The sequence below is a fragment of the Bubalus kerabau genome, chromosome 13, assembly GCF_029407905.1.
Source record: "Bubalus kerabau isolate K-KA32 ecotype Philippines breed swamp buffalo chromosome 13, PCC_UOA_SB_1v2, whole genome shotgun sequence".
Taxonomy (NCBI): domain Eukaryota; kingdom Metazoa; phylum Chordata; class Mammalia; order Artiodactyla; family Bovidae; genus Bubalus; species Bubalus kerabau.
The window spans coordinates 18,826,493-18,841,733 of NC_073636.1; the positions used below are offsets into that span (position 1 = coordinate 18,826,493).

The following is a 15,241-nucleotide window of genomic DNA, read 5'->3' on the forward strand; positions in this document are numbered from 1 at the left end:
CCCTGACCAGGGACCAAGCCCCGGCCCTGTGCATTGGGAGCTCAGAGTCTTAAGTCATTGGACCACCAGGGAAGTTCCCCTGCTCTTGCTGTTTTAACCATAGTCCTCATCAGCACAGCAGCTGTTTCCTTCTATTAAGTAATTATGTGCCAAGGTACTAGGCTGAGTACTTTTGTGTTTAATACTTAGAGCAACTCGTGAGGGCTTTGTCTTCGTCTTGCCAATGAAGTTGCTTCAGCAACTGCCCCAGGCTCATGTCAGCAGTGCCTGGAAGGGAGGGATTTTGAGCCTGGTTTTGTCTGATGTCAATGCCTGTGCTTCTTCATGTGCCTTCCACTCCGAATTTACAGTACGAAAGAGTTATAAATAAGAAAAGAAAAATGTTTCTTATGTCACCTCCAAGAATAATCCAAATGGACTTAGTGTATAAACATTTAGACAGCTTAATCAGTATAAACAAGAAATAAAGGCTCCTGCTCTAGCTCCTCGCCTCCAAATGTAAACGCAATAATTGTGCCTTCTGCATAGCCTTGCAGCCTTCTAGGCTTTTAGGTAGGGGTGTGTGTGTGCATGTGTGTCAGACAGAGGAGACGGGGAGGATATAATCCCAATTTTGGTAATACTACAAGTGGGTCTGCTGCTTTCTAGAAGTGGAATTGCTGGGCTATCTTTCTTTTCATAGTCTCTCATTTTTGCCTTTGCTTGAAATGTATCTTCTACAAATTAAGATATGTTTGATTCTTTTTCTGTATTCTGTATCTATTCTGTTTATTTTTTCTCCTTTCCACTCCTCAGTCCCAAACTATTTTTAATTCTGACAAAGCACCTCATGTTACTTTTTGTTTTCATAATTTTCCTCATTTTTTCTTTTTAAGACTGTAACTTTAGACTCATTTTGCCAAAGGTGACCCATTGCACAGAAGCCAGACAAATGGAAATCTATTAATATTGTAATTGAGAATGCATTGCAATGATCAGTTACTTCAGGGAAGGAGTTGAGATCTTTATTTTATTTATTTATTTGATCAAACCTCCAAGTTTGCAAGATCTTAGTTCCCCAACCAGTGCTGGAACCTGCTTCTCCTGTAGTGGAGTCTTGGAGGCTTAACCATTGCACTGCTAGCGAAGTCTTGACATCTTTAAAATAGTTAACTCTAACCAAAAAAAAGAAAAGAAACAAAAGAAAATTCCAAGAATATGTATAGTTTCCCTTTTACTTGTCTTTTTTGGTCACTTAGAATTCTAAATATCGTGTAAGTCTAATACATTTATTATTTCCTAGGTACTTAAACCCTTTTGATGGCTATTGTCAACTTTTCTCATAATGTTTTTACTTTTTCCCATCATCATATTTTCATAGTGGCTCTAATTTATATATAGGGAAGATGTTATTATATTTAATTTTTATAAAATTTATCATCTAAGTGTTATAATAATTCAAGTTATTCTTTTGGATTTTCCAGGTATGTAATTTTATCATATGCAAATAATGATAATTTTGTTTCCTTTTCTGTATTCTTAGCAAATATTTACTTCTCTGTTTATTGCCTGGCTAGCACTTTCAGGGTAATGTTAAGTGAGAGTGGTGTTAATGAGCATCCAGTCGACTATATGCCAGACACATAATAATGGTTTTGGTATAAAGGATATCAAGGTCTACCATAAAAATACGTAACTGTTAAATTTATAACTGTGAAAATGGATATAGAGAAAGTAGGTTGAAACCCAAGTACAGGGGGCAGGTAATAGACTAGGACTAGAATTCGAGGAATAAATAATGAGAAAATCTAATGGAAGAAAAGTAAGGTCAGTCCAGGCAGAAAGGTTGCACTGGAGGCTGTGTGTCCACCTGGTGAGTCAGTTTGGATTCTGAAACCAGCTGTGCATCAGGCTTCATTTTGGTTGGATGCTCTGAAGATGGCATCCTTTTATGAAGTGCCTGTGACAGAGGGGGGCTCGGTAAATGAAGGGAAAGGAAGGTGGGAGTAGAGGGAGGGGCTGCTGCCCAGAGGTGGAGAGCTGGATGCAGGTGAACTGTTCCAGATGGGGTCTGGATGGGGGTCCTGTTTGCCATGTGGGGCTTTGCAGGGGCAGGTGGGTTGGGGGCAGCTGGAGGGCTCCTGGTGGCTGAGATCGGGTTGGAGCCCTCAGGATGAGAGTGGAGGGGTTGGCTATCTTTGGCTCCTGCACCCACATTTTCTCTGTGTTTCATGCTATGAAGACAGGAAAGTGGATGGTCCAAGGAGCTGCCCAAACCCCGCGTCTATACTCCATCTTCAGACAGCTGCTGTTGGGGCTCCTGGGTCAGAGAGCAGTGGGCACAAGGCTTGAGCTTCTCTGTCCACCTCAGGGAAGCCCGCAAGGGCACAGGGTGTCAGAGTGGACGGAGAACAAGGCATTTGCAGGTCAACCCACAGAGCCAGGATGTAAGAGCGGACGTGAGCCATCCTCTGACTGTTGGGAACATGTCTCAGCATCTTTCTTTCATGAATGACTTTCAGTCACTGTTAGTCATGAGTCCTTTGATTAAATGAACTGTGAGGAGAGAGAGCCCAGTTGGATGAACATACGATGAAAAGACTGCTTTGAGTTTGGGGAAGAGGGAAGGGAAGAGATGAGACCATCTGTCTGGGGAGTTTGAGGGTGTTGGGCCAGGTCTTGAGGATGCTGCCGGAAGCTCAGGAAGAATATCAGCAAACTTCTGTAGAGTTGTAACGTGGTAATACTCAATTTTGGATGAGCAGCGGTGAGGGTGGCAGAGAAGTTAGTGCTATATAAAGTCAGCTCCCAGTGTTTGCTTTTATGTTGTTTAAGGATGAAACGTTTGACTTGCATGATTTAAAAATAATGTTTTCAATATTCTAACAACAGTATTAAGAACTGTTTTTTTTTGGCTGTGCTGCAAGGCACTTGGGATTCCCGTGTTTTGGGGGTGACAGTGGTGTTCATTGCCGGGATATATCACAGTCTAGGGGTTTTGTGTATGTTATTTGATTAAGTCCTCACACTGATCCTATGATGTGGGTGATATTATCCCCATTTTGATAGGAGACGAAATTGAAGCTTGGTGTGGTTAAGTAATTGGCACCGTCTCTCAGAGCCTGTGGGTGAGACAGGCAGGATTGGAACCTAGGAATGTCTGAGTGGAGTTCCTAGCTGGGGTGGAGGAGGTCAGGTCTCGGGCTGTGAGGTGATGTGACCATTTAGCTACAGAGCACACACTGCAGTGGTGGGGGCTCAGCTCGAGAGGGAGAGGGCCCTGGGATTTCTCCCTGACCTGAGAACTCAAGGTTCTGGTGCCTGTTCCCCTAGATGAGATGCTGTACACTCAAACTGACAGCTATGCGAGCTTCTCAGAGGAATTGTGGACCACACATGGTCACTCAGCATGCACTATAAAAAGCAACTTCAGGAGACTTTTGTGCTGCAACTTGCAGATCTTTGTAAAATGGGAATATCTGCTAACTGCAAAGTGATTTTAAAAAATAAAACCTAACGATGCATTTCCCATTATTTCTTACGATGGGAAACAAAAGGGAGAAACTTTGGCACTTGAAGAAAAGCGTATTGGTCACCTGACGGTTATATTGGGACAGAGAAAAGACCTGTTTCTGTTGATGATAAATACCTGACAGTTGCAAACTGTTGGACGTCTTGCTGGCACTATTACAAAACTGTGATCTGCCTTTTTCAAAGCTGCAAAGCATCAGTTCTTTAGATTTTTAGCCAAAAGGGTCCTATGAAATGGCCATGAAACAGGACTACCAGTAGGTTAAAATATTAGAAATGTTTGAAAGAAGTTAAAAGTTGAAAAGTTTAAAAGTTGCACGTATGCATTTCCAAGGCTGTTCCTGCTGGAACAAGGCAAATATTCTGTTAGAAGTTCTAGTATATTAGAGAGTATTATTTAGTTACTGCTCTAGTTCTGATTTTTGAAGAGTTGTAATTGAAGAGGACAAATGAGGAGAGCTTTTTTGCATAGAAAAATTTCAAGGTTAATTACTGTCATGTAATTACATACAGTAAGTCCCTATGTGCAAATGAGTTCTGTTCTGAGAGCACGTTTCTTAAGCCAACCAAGTTAGCCTAAGTACTCAACTAACGCAATAGGCTGTATAGGACTGTATTGTAATAGGTGTATAATACTTTTCTTATAAATAATACATTAAAAAACAAAAATTAAAAATTTTTTTAATCTCACAGTACAGTACCTTGAAAAGTATAGTGGTACCAGCTGACCCTCTTCTGATCCCTGGGGGTGGGGGGGTCAATGTGGCCTGTGATTATAATGAACATTTGGAGGGAACTTTTCTAAACTCTCCTCAAATGGTCCTGTTTTTATTTGAGATTTTGACATTTTATTCATCATGGATTTTGACATTAATTTTGACTCCCCCCCCAAATTTTCATTAAAAGTGCTTATCACAACTACTGAGATTCTGCCCCCCACCTCACTTAAGTTTTGTCTCCTAGACAGGTCCCCCTTGTCTCACCCCAGTCTTGGCCCTGCTCCAGTCACAGGCTTGTAAAGACTATAATTCTTTGTTGTTTGTCATAAAGAGTGGTTATCAAAGCCAGGTAATTTGGAGGTGTAGACAAGAGATTTCACTGATATGCTGGTAAACAGATGCCTGTTTATGCTGACTTAGTGGCCAGGCAATAGCAGTTGCAAAACCCTGAAGTGAAGACAGAGCAGTGAGGTGGGCAGTGGGCAGGGCAGCAGTCTCTCCCATTAGTGGTGAAAGGGAACCTTTCAGTCTTTCAATCCTGGAAGGTAAACAGCCAAATATTGGACTAACTTAAAAATGTTATTACTTTTGAGATGGGAAATATAATGGTCTTGCTACTGAATTCTTCTTCACAGTGAACATTTTTTTTTTTTTAAACTGGAATTTCTTACGGCAAATATTTCAAGATTTACATGGATAATGCAAATCTTCCTCCAACATGAGTGATGTTAAGAGAAGCATAGCCACCTGGTTTGTTGCCTTTAACTGTAAAATTGCGCTGTTGTGCTATGTATGATCATTTCTGAGTGATACCGTGGAGGGTCCGTGGAGCAGAAGGAGATGCAGGAGCGGGGCTGTGGTGGCTGTCTGGGCCCTGGGATTGCTGTGCTCCGTCTGTCACAGGAGGGCCTGGGCTGGCTGTTCGCTGCTGCTTGCATGGGCTCAGTTGTGTCTAGGAGTCTCTTCGCCGGGCAGAGGCAGGCTTCTCCTTGGAGCAGTCTTGCAGGCGGTCCTGAGTGCCGGTGGTGTCTGTGCCAGGTACCCAGCGCTGCTGTATAAGGCAGGGACTGGCCGCAGTGGGAGGGCCCACCAGGGACGCAGAGCCATGCAGGGGCAGTCATGTGGCTTGCCAGCCCTCAGGCCAGCTCTGTTTTCCTCTTCCCTCCTCTGACTGTGGCACTGACTTTTTTTTTTTTTTAAACGTGGACCATTTTTAAAGTCTTTACTGAATTGACTACAACACTGCTCCTGGTTTATGCTTTGGTTCTTTAGGCCAGGAGGTGTATGGGATCTCAGCTCCCTGACCAGGAACTGAACCTGCACCCCTTGCATTGGAAGGCAAAGTTTAACCCTGGACTGCCAGGGAAGTCCCCTGATGTGGCGTTGACTTTGGGCAGCTGATATGCAGGATCAGTCTTCATGTTACCTGCAGCCACCACTTCAGCTTCCAATAGCCATTGCTAGTCAGTGCTGCATGTAAAAATCCACGGCAGCTGGTGAGGATGGTCTGGTGTTCAGAGGACGTAGGTTTTAGCTCGAGGAGAACTTGGCTGCTTGCCTTCGGCTCTGTGTGCTGCATTAATTGGCAGGAGTTTTAAGGGTCTGAAATTCAGAGTTGATTTCAATTCATTTTGAAAGACGAGTGTGAGGGACAGTTCTCAGTATGTCAGGTACTGATCAAATGGGGTTTTACCAGGGTTGATTTATTCTAAATCCAGCTATTTATCAGATCTGTCGCAGAAGCTGGTCTCAGGCTTCTGTCCTGAGCTGAGGAAGCTCTGTTGGGTCTTTGACTCTGAGCTGTGCAGATGAGAGGACTGAAGCTACTGACCAGACCTGTGGCTCTGGTTCCTTAGGAAACTGCTTTGATGGCTCAGTGGGTAAAGAATCTGCCTGCAATGCAGGAGACACAGGAAACTCAGGTTTGATCCTTGGGTCAGGGAGATCTTCTGCGGGAGGAAATGGCGACCCATTCCAGTATTCTTGCCTGGAAAATCCCATGGACAGAGAAGCCTGGTTAGCTACAGTCCAAAGGGTCACAAAGAGTTGGACAGGACTGACTACACACACACACACGCACACACACACACATGCAAAGACAGGGACAGACAAGCGCCGAGGCCTGGGTGTGGGGTTTTGCTTGGCTTCTGGTCCTTTTTGTGTACATGCCCTTGGAACCAAGACGTTCCAAGAAGTATCCTGTTTGGGAGAAAGATGTAGTGGAGAATAATGAGAAGATGATAATACACTTTAATTGAATGTCGTCTAAGTCCAGAGCACTGTCCTAGACCTTTGTAACTCAGATTTGTAACCCATGAACTAGGTGCTATCTTCGTATCATACAAGGAGGACCCTTGGCAGTAAATGGAGCCTGAGAGTGTTCAAAGTTGAACTCAAGAGTCAGAGATTTGAGGAACTTCCTTGGCGGTCCAGTGGTTAAGACTCTGTGCTCCCAATCCATGGGATGCAGGTTGGATCCCTAGTTCAGGAGCTAAGATCTCACAAGTTGGGTGGTGCAGCAAAAAAAAAAAAGTCAGCGATTTGGGACCCCTCCAGTGTTGTGTGCCCAGTAGATTATTGATGTATTCTTCATAAATAGACTTGTAGAGTTGTTTCACATTTTAAACATTTAAGATTACTGTTGAAGTAAAAAAAAGATACATGCCAATTAATTTTTTTTTTTGGCTCAGAATAAAAATTCGTCTCTGAGCCCTCAGGAGGAGAGGGAAGGAAAGAGAGTTTGTTGTTCATAAAATACAGAAGAGGCTGATAGGGGAGATGTTGTGAAGCTTCGGAATAGATTGACATGAATGAGGAGGACACCCGGGGGTGACAGGTGGGAGGAGTGGGAGTGTGAGATGGGGTGGAGCCAAAAGAGCATTCTTAGCGTCCTGCCAAGAACTCATGGTAAACCTCTGTTTTGTTGTAACTGCAAAGGCGATTGACAGAGAATGTTGTCTAGAGCCACTGCCACCGATTCAAAAGGCTGGTGACTTTGAGGTCATGCAAGAGGCTGAACCCTAATAGCATATGTATTTCCCAGGAGACAGATCCGCTGATACGCTTTTTCATCATTTTGCATTCACAGCATCTGTGTCTGCTTGAATTAACTACTGTCTCCGCATCTAGGAGACCTGTTAGGGACATCTCCTGCCACTCAGCTCGGAGCTTTTCCATTTTGATGTGTCTGCTTCTCAGCTCTTGCTGCACTGGTGGTCGTCTGGAAAGGACCCCTGCCCACCCCCCTCCACGCCCCCCCTCCACCCCCCCCACCACCGCCTGTTTGCACTGGTTTCATATTTCCTTCCCTCCTCCTCTGGGGGTGGGGGGGGTGGTGCCTGGCTCCCACCAGCTGCTCTCTTTGTGTTTTCTCTCTTGAGCTAAAGTCTCTGACATCCTCCGCACTCCGCTTTGCCTCCTGTGAGCCCGTGGGAGGTGAACCCTAGTGGTTGGTTGTCTGTGCCCCGACTTCTACCATTGCTTGCCATGGCTTGTGCTACTTAACTCCAGATTTTATTTGGTTTTCACTAGTTTTTCCATTGATGTCCCCTTTCTGTTCCATTTTAGTTAGTTGTTGACTGTATATTAATAAAAACTTATGTTTCAGTGCTTAGTTATTTTATTTAAGGGGATGGTGATACAGAGAGTTAGTTACCTTCTCCTGGGTGTCATCTTTCTCACTTCCTCTGGTCGGTCAGATACACATAGCCTTTCACTGAACACACTCATTTGTGTTTGCTCTGGTTTATGTTTTGTAGTAGTGTGTTCTTTAAACACTTTATATTTACAAGTAAAATTAGCAGTATTTTGTATGAAGTGGCAACATACTTCCCTGCATTTTAATGAGGTTTGAATACACAGTAGTTTTGTGTGCCATGAAGCTGATTAAAAGTGGGATTTTATCAACATTTTGTAATAATTTATAAGGAAGAAGAATCTGAGAAAGAATATATATATATAATAGCCGAATCACTGTGCTATACATCTGAAACTAACACAACATTGTAAATCAACTATACTTAAAAAAAATCTAGGATTCTATTTGTATGATGGATGAGTCTAGTACCAGCTTTTCCAGGACCAGTGGTACTTGTAAAAGTGTGATTTTTCTGTCCAGCTAGCTAATAAAGGTATTTTCCTTAAAATTATGGATGCAGGTATCATTCAGGATAGTTCATCTGGGAGAGGGAGGGGAGTTTGTTTCTTAGTAGGTTAAAACTGGCACTTAGAAAAAACAAATGAAAAGAAAATAGTTGAGGACATTGCGTGTAGTAAGACCCATAGCCTTTAGGGAAAATGCAGTCTTCACTTGTCCAGTGAGAGCCCCACAGCTGGTCTTGCCTCCCTCCTTGCTCTTAGCCCGGGTGGGTCCTCTGGCCCAGGCTTCTGCGCGTGCACCTGGCACGCTCTTGTCCCTGTTTTCTTAAGTGTGCAGCAGACTGCCTTGCTGTGGTTTTGCCTCCACAGTGATATAAGCATGTTGAGGAAGGGGATCTGCCTTTCGTCTCTCCGGCCTCGGGATAAGTGCTGCTCTGGGCTGTTTGTGGCAGACCTCTTTTCCGTTCCTTGTTTGGGCCGATATTAAGGGCATGACTTCACCTGTCCTTGAAGGTGAATACAGCCAAGTACCTAGAAGGGCTTTCTGCTTTTGCCTATTGTGACTGCCGAAATAGGAAATCCTCCTTGCCTGACCGCATAATCACAGAATAAACTTTGGCTTCTGTTAAAAAATGAAAGGCAAATTGTACGAATGAGATACCTTTGACCTCACAACTGTTAGCTCAGCCACCTAAATACACAGCGAGTCCCTGGGGCCAGATCTGTGCTGCACACTCCCGCTTCTCCCTCTGTCCCTCTGGCTCTGGTCGTTCATGTTTCTGAGCCTGGGTTTGGATACTGCGGTTCTCAGTTGAGATCGTGGGGAGTCTTAGCTATAAAAGGGGATGGAGACATGAGACTGGTTGCTTCCCACGTAATGGGATGTCTAAAGCAACCTGTTTCCAACATTTCGAGAGCATTCTTCAGGTTTATTCTCTGTAGTTCTCACTTTTTATTGAATATAAACAATAGTGTCTATGTCTGTCAATGTAGGAGTTATAGGAGACTCAGGTTCAACCCCTGGGTCAGGAAGATTCCCCTGGAGGAGGAAATGTCAACCGCCTCCAGTATTCTTGCCTTGAAAATTCCATGGACAGAGGAGCCTGGTGGGATACAGTCCATGGGATCACAAAGAGTCAGACACGCCTGAGCCTGCAATCCAATTATTTAAGCAATCTGCTTCTGTCTAATTTCTTTTATAACACAGTTTGTTAATGAGAAAAATCAACTCTAAATTCAGTCTAACCAAACATGGATTATCAAGGCATGGGGTACATTGACTGTTCCCTTAGTTTTACATTTTCATTAGGTTGCACATCCTGGTGGTGTTTCCTCTAATAGCTCTTTCATTGATTCTTTTAGGTTAGAGAGAAGGGGGCTTCCCTGCTGTCTGTTTTTCAAAGAATAGTTAATAGCTTTGATTCAGTTCAGTTCAGTTGCTCAGTCGTGTCCGACTCTGTGCGATCCCATGAACCGCAGCACGCCAGGCCTCGCTGTCCATCACCAACTCCCGGAGTCCACCCAAACCCATGTCCATTGAGTTGGTGATGCCATCCAGCCATCTCATCCTCTGTTGTCCCCTTCTCCTGCCCTTAATCTTTCCCAGCATCAGGGTCTTTTCAAATGAGTCAGCTGTTTGCATCAGGTGGTCAGAGTATTGGAGTTTCAGCTTCAACATCAGTCCTTCCAATGAACACCCAGGACTGATCTCCTTTTGGATGGACTGGTTGGATCTCCTTGCAGTCCAAGGGACTCTCAAGAGTCTTCTCCAACACCACAGTTCAAAAGCATCAATTCTGTAGTAGCCGCCGCTCCTGCACCAATAGCTGTGATTAATCTTGCAAAAACTATTCTTTTCAACATTTCGCCTTACAAGATTATTCCTTTTCCTTTTGTTTTTACCCTGTCAATTCTGAGAAGCAGGGACCCCTGAACCTGAGGCTTATTTCATATTATGTCTGTCTCCTTAAATTTAGTTGACTTAATTCTTTGCTCTCCTCTTGTAAATATTTGCAAATTCATTACAGTATTTACTTTCCCTGTGGTTTAAGTTTTTTTTTTTTTTTAAAGATTTTGGCAAAATGTGTAGCATGCTGAAGAATTATTGGAATAGTATTTGGGAGTTGGAAGTTTTTAGATCTTGCTCTCCAGTTAACATTTAATTTTGAGCCTTGACTTTCTCAGTTGTTATTCATGATCTACAAATTCTTTGTGTTTGCTTAAATCTTAGAGGTTTTAATGGCAAATAAAATTTGTTTTATATTGTTTTATGGCCTACAAAGTGTTATTTTAGAAAGAACCATAATTTATAGGACATAAAGGGTTTATTTGCGCTGCTTCTGAAAAATCTTGGTACAATAGTTCAGGCAGCAAAGTCAGCAGTTAGTGTAAAGGACTTGTGTAAAAGAACCCCTCACCAAATAAGAGTTGAGTGGAATTTATAGGGGAACTGAAGATCTCATGCTAGAATACATTTTCTTTGCATACAGCCTCAAACTCGGACCTGCTCTATACAAGAGTTCTTGAAAGAAGATGATCAGTCATCATTTCATATTCTGACAGTTTTCTGAATCAGAGAAAAATGATAGGCACAGAGAAAATAGTTTAAAGAAATAGCTCAAAGCATATTTTACAGATGTTTATAAATGTATGCATTCACACAGATACAAATACCTTTATGATACAGAAACCTTGCCAAAGGCAATTTGTAGCTGTAAAATTCTTAACTTTGGGGTACAAAGTTGGGTGACTTACAGCGGTAGAGATGTGTAACCAGATCAAATTTCGGACTCCTGTCCCTCCCCCATTGCAATAGGTCATTTCCTTTTAACTGGGAGACTGTAAAATAAACACACATGAAACTCATTGTTAGGTTTATTAAAGAATGGTTTGAGGACATGAGTTTACTGTGTCTCACACCACATTCATCTTGGAAATCTGCAAGGGAAACTTCTTCCTGGTGACACACACCATGGTGGTTTGCCTCTTACATGAATGTACTCAGTGAGAGGGATTCATTCCCTCCTGGGCCAGGCTGCTGGCTTTCCTCCTAAGCCAGTCTGGAGACTTCATGGAAGTCATTTTGAATACCTTTGGCTTCATTGTAGTTTTCCAAATTTAATTTCTCTACTCTTGATTTTAGGTTATTAAAAACATCCTACTGCATTATGCAACTTTGTAGCTTATAGTACAATCTACAATGCAGGCTCATTGATTTCCACACATAGTTAATTTGTCCATTAGAAAACAAAAAAGGTTTGGATTTTGGAGAGGGAGAGAGTCTTAAGAGTTGTGGTTGTGGATGAAATCACTTTGTATCTGACTGCTTTTATATGTTGCTGGCTTTACTTTGCTAATATTTTGTTAAGGATTTTTGTGCCTGTGTTCATGAGGGAGATAACATATATTTTAATGTCTTTGTCTGATTTTGGTATCAGGTTATGCTGACCTTTCAACATGAGTTGAAAAGTTTTCCCTCATATTTACATAGAAAGTTTATGTAAAATTGACATTAATTCTCCCTTAAATGTTAATGAGAGAATTCAGCAGTGAAACCATTCGAATTTGGAGTTTTCTTTGCGGGAAAGTTTAAAATTATGAATTGATGTTTAACAGGGTTATTCAAATTTTCTATATCTTTTGGTATAAGTTTTGGTAATTTGTGTCTTTCAAGGAATTGGTCATTTCTTCCAAGTTGTCAAATTTATCAGCATAAAGTTGCTCATAATATTCTGTTATTAACTGTTTAATATCTAGGATTTGTCATGATATCCCTTTTGCATTCACAGATATAATCTGTGATTTCACTTTTTCTTTGATTAGTATAGCTAGGGGTTTATCACTTTTATTAATTTTCAAGGACCCAACCTTTGGTTTATATTCTGTGTTTGTCTACTTTCCATTTTATTGGTTTCTTACTTTAGTATTTCCTTTCTGCTTACTTTGGTTTAATTTGCTTGTCTGTTTTTCAAGCTTCTTAAGCTAGAACCATAGATAATTGTTTTTAGGCCTTTTTCCTTCCTTTTTAATTGGAGGATGATTGCTTTACAATATTGTGTTGGCCTCTGCCACATATCAACATGAATCAGCCACAGGTGTGTATATATATCCCCTCTCTCCTGAATCCACCTCCCATCTCTCACCCCATCCCATCCCTCTAGGTTGTCACAGATCACTGGACTGAGCTCCTGTGTCACACAGCAAATTCCTACTTGCTCTCTATCTTGCCATCTACCTTTTTTTTTTCTTTTTAAAATAAGCACATAGACCTATAAATCCACCATCAAGCCTTAGCTCCAGTCCAAAAATTGTGATATGTTGAATTTTTATTATTATTTGGTTCAAAATCTTTTTAATTTCCCTTAGCCTTGGGTTATTTAGAAGTATGTCCCTTAACCTTCAAATATCCAAACATTTGGAGATTTTCCAAATATTTTTATCATTGATTTATAATTTAACTCTGTGACTAGAAAGAATATGCAGTATTATTTCAGTCCTTTGAAATTTACTGAGGCTTGTTTTATAATTCAGCCTGTGGTTGAATCTGGGTGAATGTTCCATGTGCACTTGAAGCTGTTTTCGCTTCTTATTTTAGCCAGAAAAGGAAAGACAAGTTGGACTGAGAACAAAACAGCATCTTTCTCCAGGCTGAGGTGTGGGAGTGATGCAGGCAGCTCTGTTCACAATGACTTTCTTGGTGTATTTTATGTGGGAGGGGATATGGGGTCCCCTCGCTGTATGACTGACCGCAAAACTGTAATAACGAAACAGGAGGCAATTGTAGTCTATAGAAGGAAGATTGCTTAATTGGTTCCTTCATCAAATTGCAAAGTTGCTCATTCTGTGGTCAACTCAAGAAATGATAGGAATAATTCATCTTACTGAAATTCCATTTTTTAGCAGGAGGGCTTTCATGTAATAGTATACATACAACTGTCCCTCCGTATCCATCAGGGCTTAGTTCCAGGAGCCTCTTGGACACCAAGATCTGTGGATGCTCAGGTCCCTTATATAAAATGGTGTGGTATTTGTGTGTAACCTAAGCACATCCTCCTGTATACTTTAAATCATCTCTAGATTATTTATTAGATTATACAATGTAAATGCTATGCAAATATACTGAAACATGACAAATTGAAGTTTTGCTTGTAGACCTTTCTGGAAAAAATTTTTTCCTGAATATTTTTGATCCACATAGTTGCTTGAATCCTTGGATGCAAAACCTGGGGGTACAGACAGCTTAATATTCCTGTGCTAAGGATGATAATTTCATATAGGTGGATGACTCAGACTGTTTTGTTGTGAAATAACAATTTATCCACTATGCATTTCCTATTAAAATAAATACTAAAATTTGATGCCTTGAGCCTTTTCTGTCTTAACTTAGAATTCTGTAGCTAGAGTGAGGCAGCTAGAATAAGTTCTCTGGGATAGTCAGGACAGAAATGATCATCACCGCCTCTCATAGAACTTAGATGAATAACGGACTCTGTCAGGTAAATAAAGCTACTTGGCAACATACATTTTGTTTTCTAGGGATACTGACCTAAGTGAATTTCACTAATCCCTAAACAGTGAATGTTTAAAAAAGCATTTTGCTCATACTGAATTGTGATAATTTTAAATTCATGGCAAATCACAATTGCAACCAAAGTTTCTACCTCAGTACTAATCATGCTAATGTATTGTTCAGCTCCCATTAGGGTGAATACAGGGCAAGGGAGGCACTGGTGTAAAAGTCTGATTTCAACCACTTGTAGATTTATTACCTAATTGAAAGTTTTGAAATATTAACTATATTTTTTGGAAACCTTGGTAACATTAAATTTTCATTGCCTCTTGATGTGTTTTCCAGGTCCAGAGTCTCACTCTCAATAGGTGCGTATGTTCCTGTATGTTTGTCCAGAAGGGCATAATTTCTAAAAGATGAGCCTGGAGATTAGATCGGCTACAGGCATCAGAAGTATCTCACATTTCAAAAGCCAAACCTTGGTATTTCTCTGTGCTATGAGATGCTCCAGGACTGATAACACCTATCTTGGGTCAGGATATAGCCCTGAGAAATTATTTTCTTGAACATTTTAAGAAACACACAAAAATTCTTTATGAAATGCTCTTTAGTTCTGATTTAGATGATAAGACCTATTAAAATTCCGTATTACTTATTGGAAAGCCCATGGTTTTGCAAAAGCGAGGCAAGGGGGATGTTGGGAGTGCTTTTTCTAAGAAGAATCCTCCCTTCTTTCCCCATCTTTTTAAATTGAATCTCTCCCTGGGGATAGATCACAGATGAGTGCACAGCCGCCAGAGTGAGCACCGTGAGCTGTAGGGCTGCTGTCAGATTACTTTCTGGCTCCTGTAGAGGGTTGTTCATTGCATAATGAGTTAATTTGTTGTAACTTCCTTAGTGTATTTTTAATTAAGTGGAGTTTTTGTGAACATGTACTGGTCAGATTGGTGGTGATTTAGTTGCTAAGTCATGTCTTAGTGACTCTTGTGACCCAGTGGACAGTAGCTTGCCAGCCTGCTCTGTTGGGTGGAATTCTCCAGGCAAGCGCACTGGAGTGGGTTGCTATTTCCTTCTCCAGTGGATCTTCCCAACCCAGGAAAAGAACCCGGGTCTCCTGCATTGCAGGCAGATTCTTTGCCAACTGAGCTACTGGTCAGATTGGCTTATAGTAAACTTTCTATATTAAGTCATGTCACACTATTTGAAGATGTTTAGCATGTATTTCACATGTAGAATATTTCAAATTACCAGAGATTTTTATTCAGAGCATTATCTTCCTTAAAAAGGTAGACTACTTTCAGCATTTGAAGGGTTTTACATTTGAGGATAATTCGGTAACTTTGTCTAATGTGAGATTCAGAATATCGTGCTACATATGGTGGCGCTAGTGGTAAAAAACCCGCCT

General features: G+C 41.4%; 1 protein-coding gene across 33 annotated transcripts in view; it reads left to right on the top strand.

Moving 5' to 3' along the window:
* Window positions 1–15,241, top strand: part of PARD3 (par-3 family cell polarity regulator) — a 579,492-nt gene that overhangs the window by 54,519 nt on the left and 509,732 nt on the right. The window lies entirely within an intron of this gene.